A 9,593-nucleotide genomic window follows, 5' to 3' on the forward strand; every position below is an offset into this window, starting at 1 on the left:
GTCAGAGATTGTAAAATGAGAGAAATTAATATTCTGTATATTTAATGCAGGAGAATGATATGTCAGCAGTTGATCCTTAACCAGCTAGTTCCCCAAACTATCATTTAGAGACCCTGTAATATTCCAAAGCTTGGGCCTTAGCTAACCAGACCCTTTAAGTAACTCAGCTAAGTCAAGCTGACCACCTAGTCCCACCGTGCCACATGGCTAGCTAGACCTTCCAGGCCAGAGCTCCATCTGTCTGCTCTCATGTTTCCTGACAAAAGGTCTTCCTCTTCCTTCCTCCCAGTGTTCCTTCCTTTCTCCCTCCAGGAAAACCTACCTTCCTCTCTGTACTGCCCAGTCATAGATAGGCTTCATCCTTTTATTAACCAATTATCTTGGAGAGCAAATTTTGCACAAAAAAAAAAAAAGCTGGTGTATTTAAGACTTTGCTGGTGTTAGGGTAAACAGGTCTTGGGGTACAGAATTTAGCATTTGCATACATCACAGCACCAGATCAATCCTAACAAGAGGTAAACAGAGACACAAGGAGTTATGTGAGTCACACAGAGAGCAAGTAGCTATGGCAACATTTAGAATTTGCAGTCTGGCTGTGCCTTTTGCACCTCTAGCTGTGATATGGCAATCAGAAAGACAAGCTTCAGGGTCTTCCTACTCTTGCCACTCAGCTGCCTAAACAGGGAGGTCAAAGTATCTCATAACCCCTCCCTCCATGGGAAGCCAACACTTTAGTTTAAGGAACGTCTGATGCTACGTATACCCACATCCAGCCACAATGGGGCGCTTTCAAGTGGAAAATCTAAAGCTTCCTGAAGGCTGGAGCAGGAGCATGGTGGTTAAAAGCACTGTATTCTCTTATGGAGGACCAGACTTCAGCTCCCAGCACCTACATTAGGTGGCTCACAACCTCCTGTAACTCTGACTTTGGGAAATCGAATGTCTACTTCTGGCCTCTCCATGCACTACACACACATACTCAACACCCCCCTCCCCATAAACACAAACGCATACACAAAAATGCAAATCCCCACACACATAAACACAAATGTATATACATAAATGGAAATAATCAATCTTTTTTAAAACATTTCTGTATGTGATTATTTCCTGGATAAGAGAGTCGGACTTGTTGGGGAGAAAGGAAGTACAGAACCATACAGATAAAAACAGTGGTGAGTCCACCCGAGAGGTCAGTAGCAGCTGACAGGATTCAAAGCTGATGCGCTCCTAAGTCTCTCTGAGAAACACTGGCTAGTGGAGCGGACTGTTTGATGCTGAACTCTTAATACTAGACACACGTGGGAGACAGTAGGACTCTTTAGCCTTGGTACCATACAGGCTTCCAGGGTGCCATCCTGCACAGCTCAGGGCTCTCTGGAGATGGAGACATTTCTGTGGTTATCATTGTGGTCCACAGACATCCCAGGAAGTAGATTCAATACTGAGAGATCATCAGTGTCCTAGCCAGTGAGGTGGTACAGTAGGGACCATGGTACAGGGGAGGGAAGCCACACAGTTGGCATCTGTAATGGCTGATCTTGGTGGTCAACTTGACCACCAGGGAAGACGGAACATCAGTTCAAGAATTGCTACTGTCAAGTTGGGTATGTTAATTTGGGGTAATTTGGGGGCATTTTTTGATTGTTAATTAATATATGATGGCCCAGTCCACTGTGGGTGTAACCATCCCTAGACCTGTGAGCCTGGGACATAAAGGAAAGTCACCGAGTCAGAGCTCTGAAGCAAGGTGGTAAGTACCTTTTCTTCATGGTTCCTGCTTTGGGTTCCTGTCCTGACTTCCCTTCACAGTGTTCTGTAAGCTAAAATATTAAAACAAACAAACAAAGAAACAAAACCAAAATGAACAAACAAACAAACAAAACAACCTTTCTTCCCCAAGTTACTTTTGGCCATGATATTTATCACAGCAAGAGAGTGTACTAGAACAAAGTCCTCTACGAGCATGTGAATATTATTTTTCATATAGTAAAGATCTTTGTGTCCACCAGGGTTTGGCTAGGAATGCAGAATCAACCCTGATGTATTCCAGGTGTAGTATATTTTACATGGATTGCAGGATTTGAGTGACAGTCAAAGGTCCCAATGTGGAAGTCAATGGAGCCACCACTAAAGAGAGGAATTGATGTCCCAAATGTGAGGCTGTGCTTGCCTCGACACTGCTATGCCTCCATGAATTGCAAGAAGCTTTTGGCATCCAAAGCAGCTGCAAAGCAGGATGCAGTCCTGGTTCCAGGAAGCTGCTGGGCCACTCTTCCCCGACCCCCCCCCACTCACTCCCCTACCCATCCCTGACTGGGGCTGCCTACCTACAGAGAGTGGCTCCTGCTCCTGGGCTTATCCCTTTCAAATGAGACCAGAGCTCCATGGATGGCAAACATCACCTTGGAAACCCACTAGGAGCAGATTCTGGGAATGCAGTCCCCTGCCTTGCACAGAAGGGATGGTAGGCATCAGATAGGCCTACTGCAGCTCACAGAAGGAGGCAGACTCAACATAGGACTTACCAAAAATCGATGCCAGCCCTACAGTGTTGGAAGGAACAAAAGCAGTCCACACACAGAGCAACCTGGAACAATGAAAGAACAAAATCATCCTGTCCTTAACCAATAATGATGAGATCTGGGGCTGGAGAGTTAAGGATGAGAACCAGCTAACACACATCTCATTTAGAAACCAAGGCTCTGGTTGAGAAGAATGTACTCAAGAGCCGTGAGGATCTCTGAGGAACAGGGAGGTGTTTATTGCATACACAAAACACAAGAAAGAAATTTATTTTCACTTACAGAAACACATAAAAGGGAGGACTATTTGGGGGCAAGACAGGTGTGAAAAAATTGTGAAATAAAACCTTTGAATGTATTGGCTGAAGGGTCATTTGCAGTGGATGCATGGTTCAGAGTAAATTAGATGTTCTCTTAGCTTTTTCCCCTGATTATATCTGTAGGTGTGTGTGTGTGTGTGTGTGTACACGTGTGTTTCTGCACATGCATGTGCAGATGCTCTGAGGGTATCAGGTCTCTTTTCCTGAAGCTGGAGTCAGATGCCACTGAGATCTGCCTCATTTGGATGCTGAGAACTGCACGAACGTCTTCTGGAAGAGCAGTGTGCACTCTTCACTGCTGACACAGCCCTATGCAGTATTTAAAATAGCCCATTTGTGATTATGTGCACTTACAGTGCATTTACTTATTTTGCTCACTCCTTTGTCCACTTTACTCCTATTAGAGCATTGCACTCTAGACCAGGCTGAGATCTCAGATGTGTAGACAGGATCGTCTAACAGCCTGATACGTTCTTTCACAGAGAAAATAGCTTTACTTGGGGAAACAAAACAAGGACGTAAACCCTACATCCAACTTGAGAGCATCTGCTTGGCAATGCAAGAGCTCAGATCTCAGGGTTCACATCACTTTGTACAAACTAGTCTTCAACAGACAAGTGATGGGGAGGTCGTCCTCAGGAAGACTGAGAAAATGCTCACCCTTAAATCCTGGAAAACACCTCTCCAGTCGAGGTCCCGGCATTGCGCTGACTTCAGAGTTGACAACCTCAACCTGTCTAAGCTACCTCTGAGATGCAAGCAGTTGATGCTTCCCATTCACAGATTAGGATGTGTAAGGTGCAGCACTCATGGCCCTTGCTCAAAGTCAGGGCTTGTTATAGGAAAGCCGTGGTTCCTGGACTCTGGAGTCAGGCCCATTCATCGGATGCATGCTGAAGCATTCATTATCACCACCAGCTCTCATATCCCCTATGGCTCCATTATCTTGCTTTGTCCTAAAGTTATTTTAAAGATTACTTTTTAATTTTGTGGGTGGGCAAGCATGCTTGTGGAGACTAGAAGACAGCTAACAGGGTTCAGCTGTTTTCTCCTGCCATGTGGATTGAACTCGGATCATCAGTCTTAGCAGCAGGCACCTCTATCTACCGAGCCATTTTACTGGACTCTTGTTACCTCTTAAAAGAATGAAATAAACTGGAAATGACAAGAGGAGACATGGAAAGTGATCACCCTGAACACAGTAATATTTTTTATTTTTCAACTCCTGGTAGGCTTAGTTTTGGGTTGAAATTCATGCCTTTTGGGATTACAGTTTCTTTTTCACGTTTCGAGTTGTTCCTACACTCTTTGTAAAGACCCTCCGCTATTAGTCAGAGCCTGTGTTTTATGACCTTTGGGGGGAGGATGTGATTATCAACAGTGGACTTATCTCTTTAAATATTTATAAAGGTTGTTTTGTTTTATGTTATGGTTGTTTTGCTTGCACATTGTATCTGTGAGTCATGTGCCTGTGGTGCTCAAGGTAGGGCTAGGGCTCACATCAGACTGGTGTTACACACGGTTGTTGATTGCCATGTAGGTGCTGGGAATCGAACCTGGGTCCTCTGTAAGAGCAGACTCTACTCTTAACTGTTGAATCTGCTCTCCAAGTAAACAGTTTAGTGCTTTTCAATGTCAGTTTCTACACACTCGTGATTCATGTAAAGAACGTGCCTTGTTTCTTGTTGGCCTTCTGTTTGACCAGTTACTGGGCTCATTGGCTGGGGTTCTTCTGGTTTTCTATATAGACACCTGTGTTCTGTGAAAATACGAACAGGTTTTTATCTTCATTCCTTATATTCCTCATGACTTTGAAATGTGCTTCCTCATTTTAGAGTTATAACTACAGGGCTATTTTAAGTGCATGGTAAGACAGTGGTGTCTTGCTCCTGGCATCAGGAGAAAGTAGCCTTTCACTATTAAGTATCCAGCTTGCTGTGGGGTATGGGGGGGTAGGTTTATAGCTATTCTGTACCAAGTGAAGTTCCAGCTTGCTGTGGGGAATGGGGGGGTGGGTTTATAGCTATTCTGTACCAAGTGAAGTAATTATCTTCGATTCTGCATTTCCTGAGAATGCTATCATGGAGGGAACTTGCATTTTGCCAAATGCGTTTTCTGCATCAGTTGATATGGTTATATGATTTTCTGCTTAGCTAATTGGCATGATTGATCACACTGATTAATTTCAAGTGGTGAGACAGCTTTGCACATCTGGAAGGAGGTTCCCCCGGAGATGGTAAGTAGCCCATTCCATTCATTAGGGCACTGAGTTGCTTAGGACTTTTTTTTTCTCTTTCTTAATAAAATGTCCTTAAAACTTATACATTTCTTATTCCTGCAATTTTCTACTTACATTTTGCAGACTATGGTTGACTGAACGTTATAGATACTAAAGGAAGCAAAGATGAAAATAAATGAGGATTATTAGATATAATATCAGCTCCCCTGTCCTTTGTCCTGGCAGCTTTCTTATGCTCTTTATCTTTAAATTAACTTCTGGAGAGGCACTGGTTTGTATTTTTCTTTTTATAGTCTTGTCCTGTTTTGCATTGTGTGCCCACTATTTTTTTTGTGTGTGTGTATGTGTAGAACGGTATATAAATTTATTTTTTAAAATGTTCTGTACTGATTATTTTTAAAATGTTCTGTAGCATTCTTCATTGAAATTGCCTTTGGGATTTGACTTAAATATAGGTTTAGCTATGGATCATGAGTAGCAATTTTAGGATTTTTTTTTCTAGTGTGTGTGTGCACATGCATGCAGATGCTCATGGTGGCCAGAAGGGGACACTGAGTTCTTTAGAGCTGGAGTTACAGGCAGTTGTGAACTGCCCTACTTGAGTGTTGGGAACCAAATTCATGCTCTCTGGAAGAACAGCAAACATTCTTAACAACTGTGCCCTGTTTCCTGCCCTCTAAGGGAACACTTCTACTGGGGAGCAAAGGGACTGGCTGCCCACTTCTTTCCTTTACACATTCGTTCCATTTTTAAATTATTTTTATAGCATTGTGTCTTCTACTGCACCATGATTGGTAGGCTGCCCGTGGCCTCTCAGTGTCTACTCCATTTACATGTAAAGCTTACAGTAAGGACCGAACATTCATTCTCCCTCTCCTGGAAGCCTTTACAACACTGACAACTACAGAGACTCAGACTCAGAGGTCTGTCCCTATCCCAAAAGATGTCTTCTAAGTCCCCCAGCTGATGTCTTATATCAGAGATGATACAAGCCCAATTCATACTGTGTTTCTGTATGCAGTGACAGAGTTTATGAATAAGGCATAGCATATTAGTCATATCTCTTGTCACTGTGACCAAAATTTATGTGACAGAAATAACTTAAAGGCTTGTTTTGGCTCTCACATTCAGGAGGTCCCAGTTCTTAGTGGCAGGAAAGTTTGCTGGGACCAAAAGGTTCTATTTGTAGAGTATGAGGGGTCTATTCACATCCTGGGAGACAAGAGAGCAGGAGGTTGGACTGCAATATGCAGGGGTGAGGGACCGCAATATAAAGGCGCAGAGCTTTCACAGGCTCAACTCTAGGAACCTGAGTCCACCAGGCAGGCCCCAGCTATGCAAGGGACGCCAGTCTTCAAAATATCCTCCTAAGTCAAAAACTAAGTGCTCAAAGCATGAGCCTGTGAGTAGCATTTCATATTTAAACCATAGTTCACAGTGGGAGAATAAGAACAACTGGCAATAAATATTGTAGTGATGATATAGCATGATAACATTTCTTTAAAATGTATAATATTCTTATTCCTGGAATTTTCTACTTACTCTTTACAGACTGTGGTTGTCTGCAAGTTCTAGGTACTAAAGGAGGCAATCTGAAAATACCTGAGGAATATTAGATATCACTGTCGGCTCCTGGTTTGCCCTGGCCACATCAAGGAATGCATTTCCAGTCATGTCCCAGGGACCTCCACTGCAAGAAGCCCCTGGACTGGACAGATGCTCCGTAGGCACTTACCACTTGAGCAGGAGGACCTGAATCCCCAGCACCCATGTACTAAGAGAAAGCTGAGCATAAAGTGCAAGCCTGTATGTGCAAGCACACATGCACACATATGGATAGACTCTGATACCCTTCATAGGAATCCATTTTCTAGTTCCCTGTTGTTGCCTTCCTTCCTGTCTATCTTCCCACTTTTCATTTCCACACATTTCTGATATTCCCAACTCACTGACCTGGAACTAAGTATTATCTCAGAGTGTATGCTGGGATGAGTTAATATCAGACATTTAAGACCATATATGAATGCTTTGCATGTGTGGAATAATGTTTAAAAACTGTGCACTATGAATTGAGAGCCAGGAAACACTATATATATATATATATATATATATATATATATATATATATATATATATAAAGGCATCTACACTTTGTTCTTCCACTAGACCCAAGGCGCATGTTGTGTGTATGCACAGGCATGATAATGCTGTGGGATGTGTTCAAAGCAGATTTAGTGGAAAGAAATGAGGTATGTTTCAAGACACATTTTTTTCTTTGTCATATGACACTTAAAACGTATTTTCTTTCAAACAGTAAAGGGATTCCTTCTTAAGACGTTATATATAGCTGGGCCAGAAGTTCTCATCTACTTTTTTTTTTAATTGGATATTTTCTTTATTTACATTTCAAATGTTATCCCCTTTCCCAGCAACGTCCTACCCCATCCTCCCTCCCCTGCTTCTATGAGGGTGTTCCCGCCCTCAATCCCCCTACACTGGGGCCTCTATGGAGCCTTCATAGGACCAAGGACTCCTCCTTCCATTGGTGCATGACAAGGTCATCCTCTGCTACATATGCAGCTGGAGCCATGTGTACTCTTTTGTTGATGGCTTAGTCCCTGGGAGTTCTGGGGGGGAGGTCTGGTTGGTTGATATTGTTCTTCTTCTTATGGGGTTGCAAACCTCTTCAACTCCTTCAGTCCCTTCTCTGAGTCCTCTATTAGGGACCCAGCGCTCATTCTAATGGTTGGCTGCTAACATCTGCCTCTGTATTTGTAAGGTTCTAGTAGGGCCTCTCAGGAGACAGCCATATCAGGCTCCTTTCAGTATGCACTTCTTGGCATCCACAATAGTGGATTGGACATAGTATTACCCAAGGACCCAGCTATACCACTTCTGGCATATGCCCAGAAGATGCTCCAACATGTAATAAGGACACATGCTCCACTATGTTCATAGCAGCCTTATTTATAATAGCCAGAAGCTGGAAAAAACCCAGATGTCCTTCAACAGAATAATGGATACAGAAAATGTGGTACATTTATACAATAGAGTACTACTCAGCTATTAAAAATGACGAATTCATGAAATTCTTAGGCAAATGGATAGAACTAGAAAATATTGAAAGACCCCCAGAGCTCAGGAGACCCCTATGAATATTCTCTCATGGAATAACATAAGAAAACCAAAACAACAAAAATGTGCCTGGGATAGTTGTAAGGGAGAGGAAAGCAAAATTTTTATTTTAAAAGTAGGAGATGGTAGTTATATTTTTTGAAGTTAAATTATATCAAGATCAAAGCAAAAATTTCCTGTGAAAATTTGAACATTTTCCGTTAAAAATGTTTTGTTAGTCAAATTGAAAAGTAATTCGTTGGGATTGGAGTACACACTCTTACACTCAGTACTTATGCACCAACATGCACACATGCATGCATGCAGTCCTCATGTACACACACATACACACACACACACACGCACATACACACATGCTTGTACACACACTCATACTCAGTACTCACTCAAGTCTCGGGATAACACGACCACCCAATAACTCACGAGAGACCGATCTTGCTACAAGCGCATGAGGTTTATTTGGGATAGGCTGGTACTGGGGTCAATCTCGTAACCTTGCAGGCCAGAGGAGTTCTAACCAAACTACAAGGAGTAAGGGGTATTTAAAGGGAAAAACCACAAACTGGGGGGCGGGGGTTAACAAGGAAACATAACAAAAAAACAGTGGAAAATTTCAAAGGAACCCAACCCAAGGTATTCAGTTAGGGAGGGGAACATATTCCTTCTAGGAATGTAATCTTTATCTATCGGTCAGCAGGGTGGAGAGTCCCATAAACTAGTAGACCTTCATTCCCAGTTCCGCCCTCATTGTGGATCAGTCAGGAGGGGCAGGTATCGGGAACCAGAGCCCTGAGGCTCTGAGTTAGCCTGGTTCCTGGAACTGGCCAGTCTACATTCCTGGCTGGCTACAGTGCCCTCCATGTCCTTTTAGGTAAAGGTTATACACCATACATTTCTTCTGATACATTTCTATTAAATGCTCTTATTTTAAAATTCTAAAATTCTCCAGCCTTTCAATATCATCCTGAGTGAGGTAACCCAATCACAAAAGAACACACATGATGTGCACTGATAAGTGAATACTAACCCAAATGCTTCAAATAACCAGAATACAATTTACAGACCACATGAAGCTCAATAAGAAGGAAGAACAAAGTGTGGGTGCTTCAGTCCTTCTTGGAAGGAGAACAAAATACTCACAGAAGCAAATATGGAGATAAAGAGTAGAGCAGAGACTAAATGTGAGGTCCCATTTGTCAATTCTTGATCTTAGAGCAGAAGCTATTGGCGTTCTCTTCAGGAAATTTTCCCTGTGCCTATTTGCTCAAGGTTCTTACCCACTTTCTCTTCTATTAGTTTCAATGTGTCTGCTTTGATGTGGAGGTCCCTGATGCACTTGGACTTGAGCTTTGTACAAGGAGAAAGGAATGGATC

At 42.7% G+C, this 9,593-nt stretch overlaps 1 long non-coding RNA gene across 1 annotated transcript in view; it reads right to left on the reverse strand.

Moving 5' to 3' along the window:
• Positions 1–1,742: 1,742 nt before the first annotated feature.
• The window catches only part of LOC116073176, a 17,508-nt gene continuing 9,657 nt past the window's right edge, over positions 1,743–9,593 (reverse strand). Inside the window, exons 2-3 of the long non-coding RNA XR_004111707.1 lie at positions 2,529–2,590; positions 1,743–1,823 (exon numbers count right to left, since the gene is read on the reverse strand). This is a non-coding gene — a long non-coding RNA (uncharacterized LOC116073176). The remainder of the gene's footprint in view (positions 1,824–2,528; positions 2,591–9,593) is intronic.

This window comes from Mastomys coucha, unplaced genomic scaffold, assembly GCF_008632895.1.
Source record: "Mastomys coucha isolate ucsf_1 unplaced genomic scaffold, UCSF_Mcou_1 pScaffold23, whole genome shotgun sequence".
Classification (NCBI taxonomy): Eukaryota; Metazoa; Chordata; class Mammalia; order Rodentia; family Muridae; genus Mastomys; species Mastomys coucha.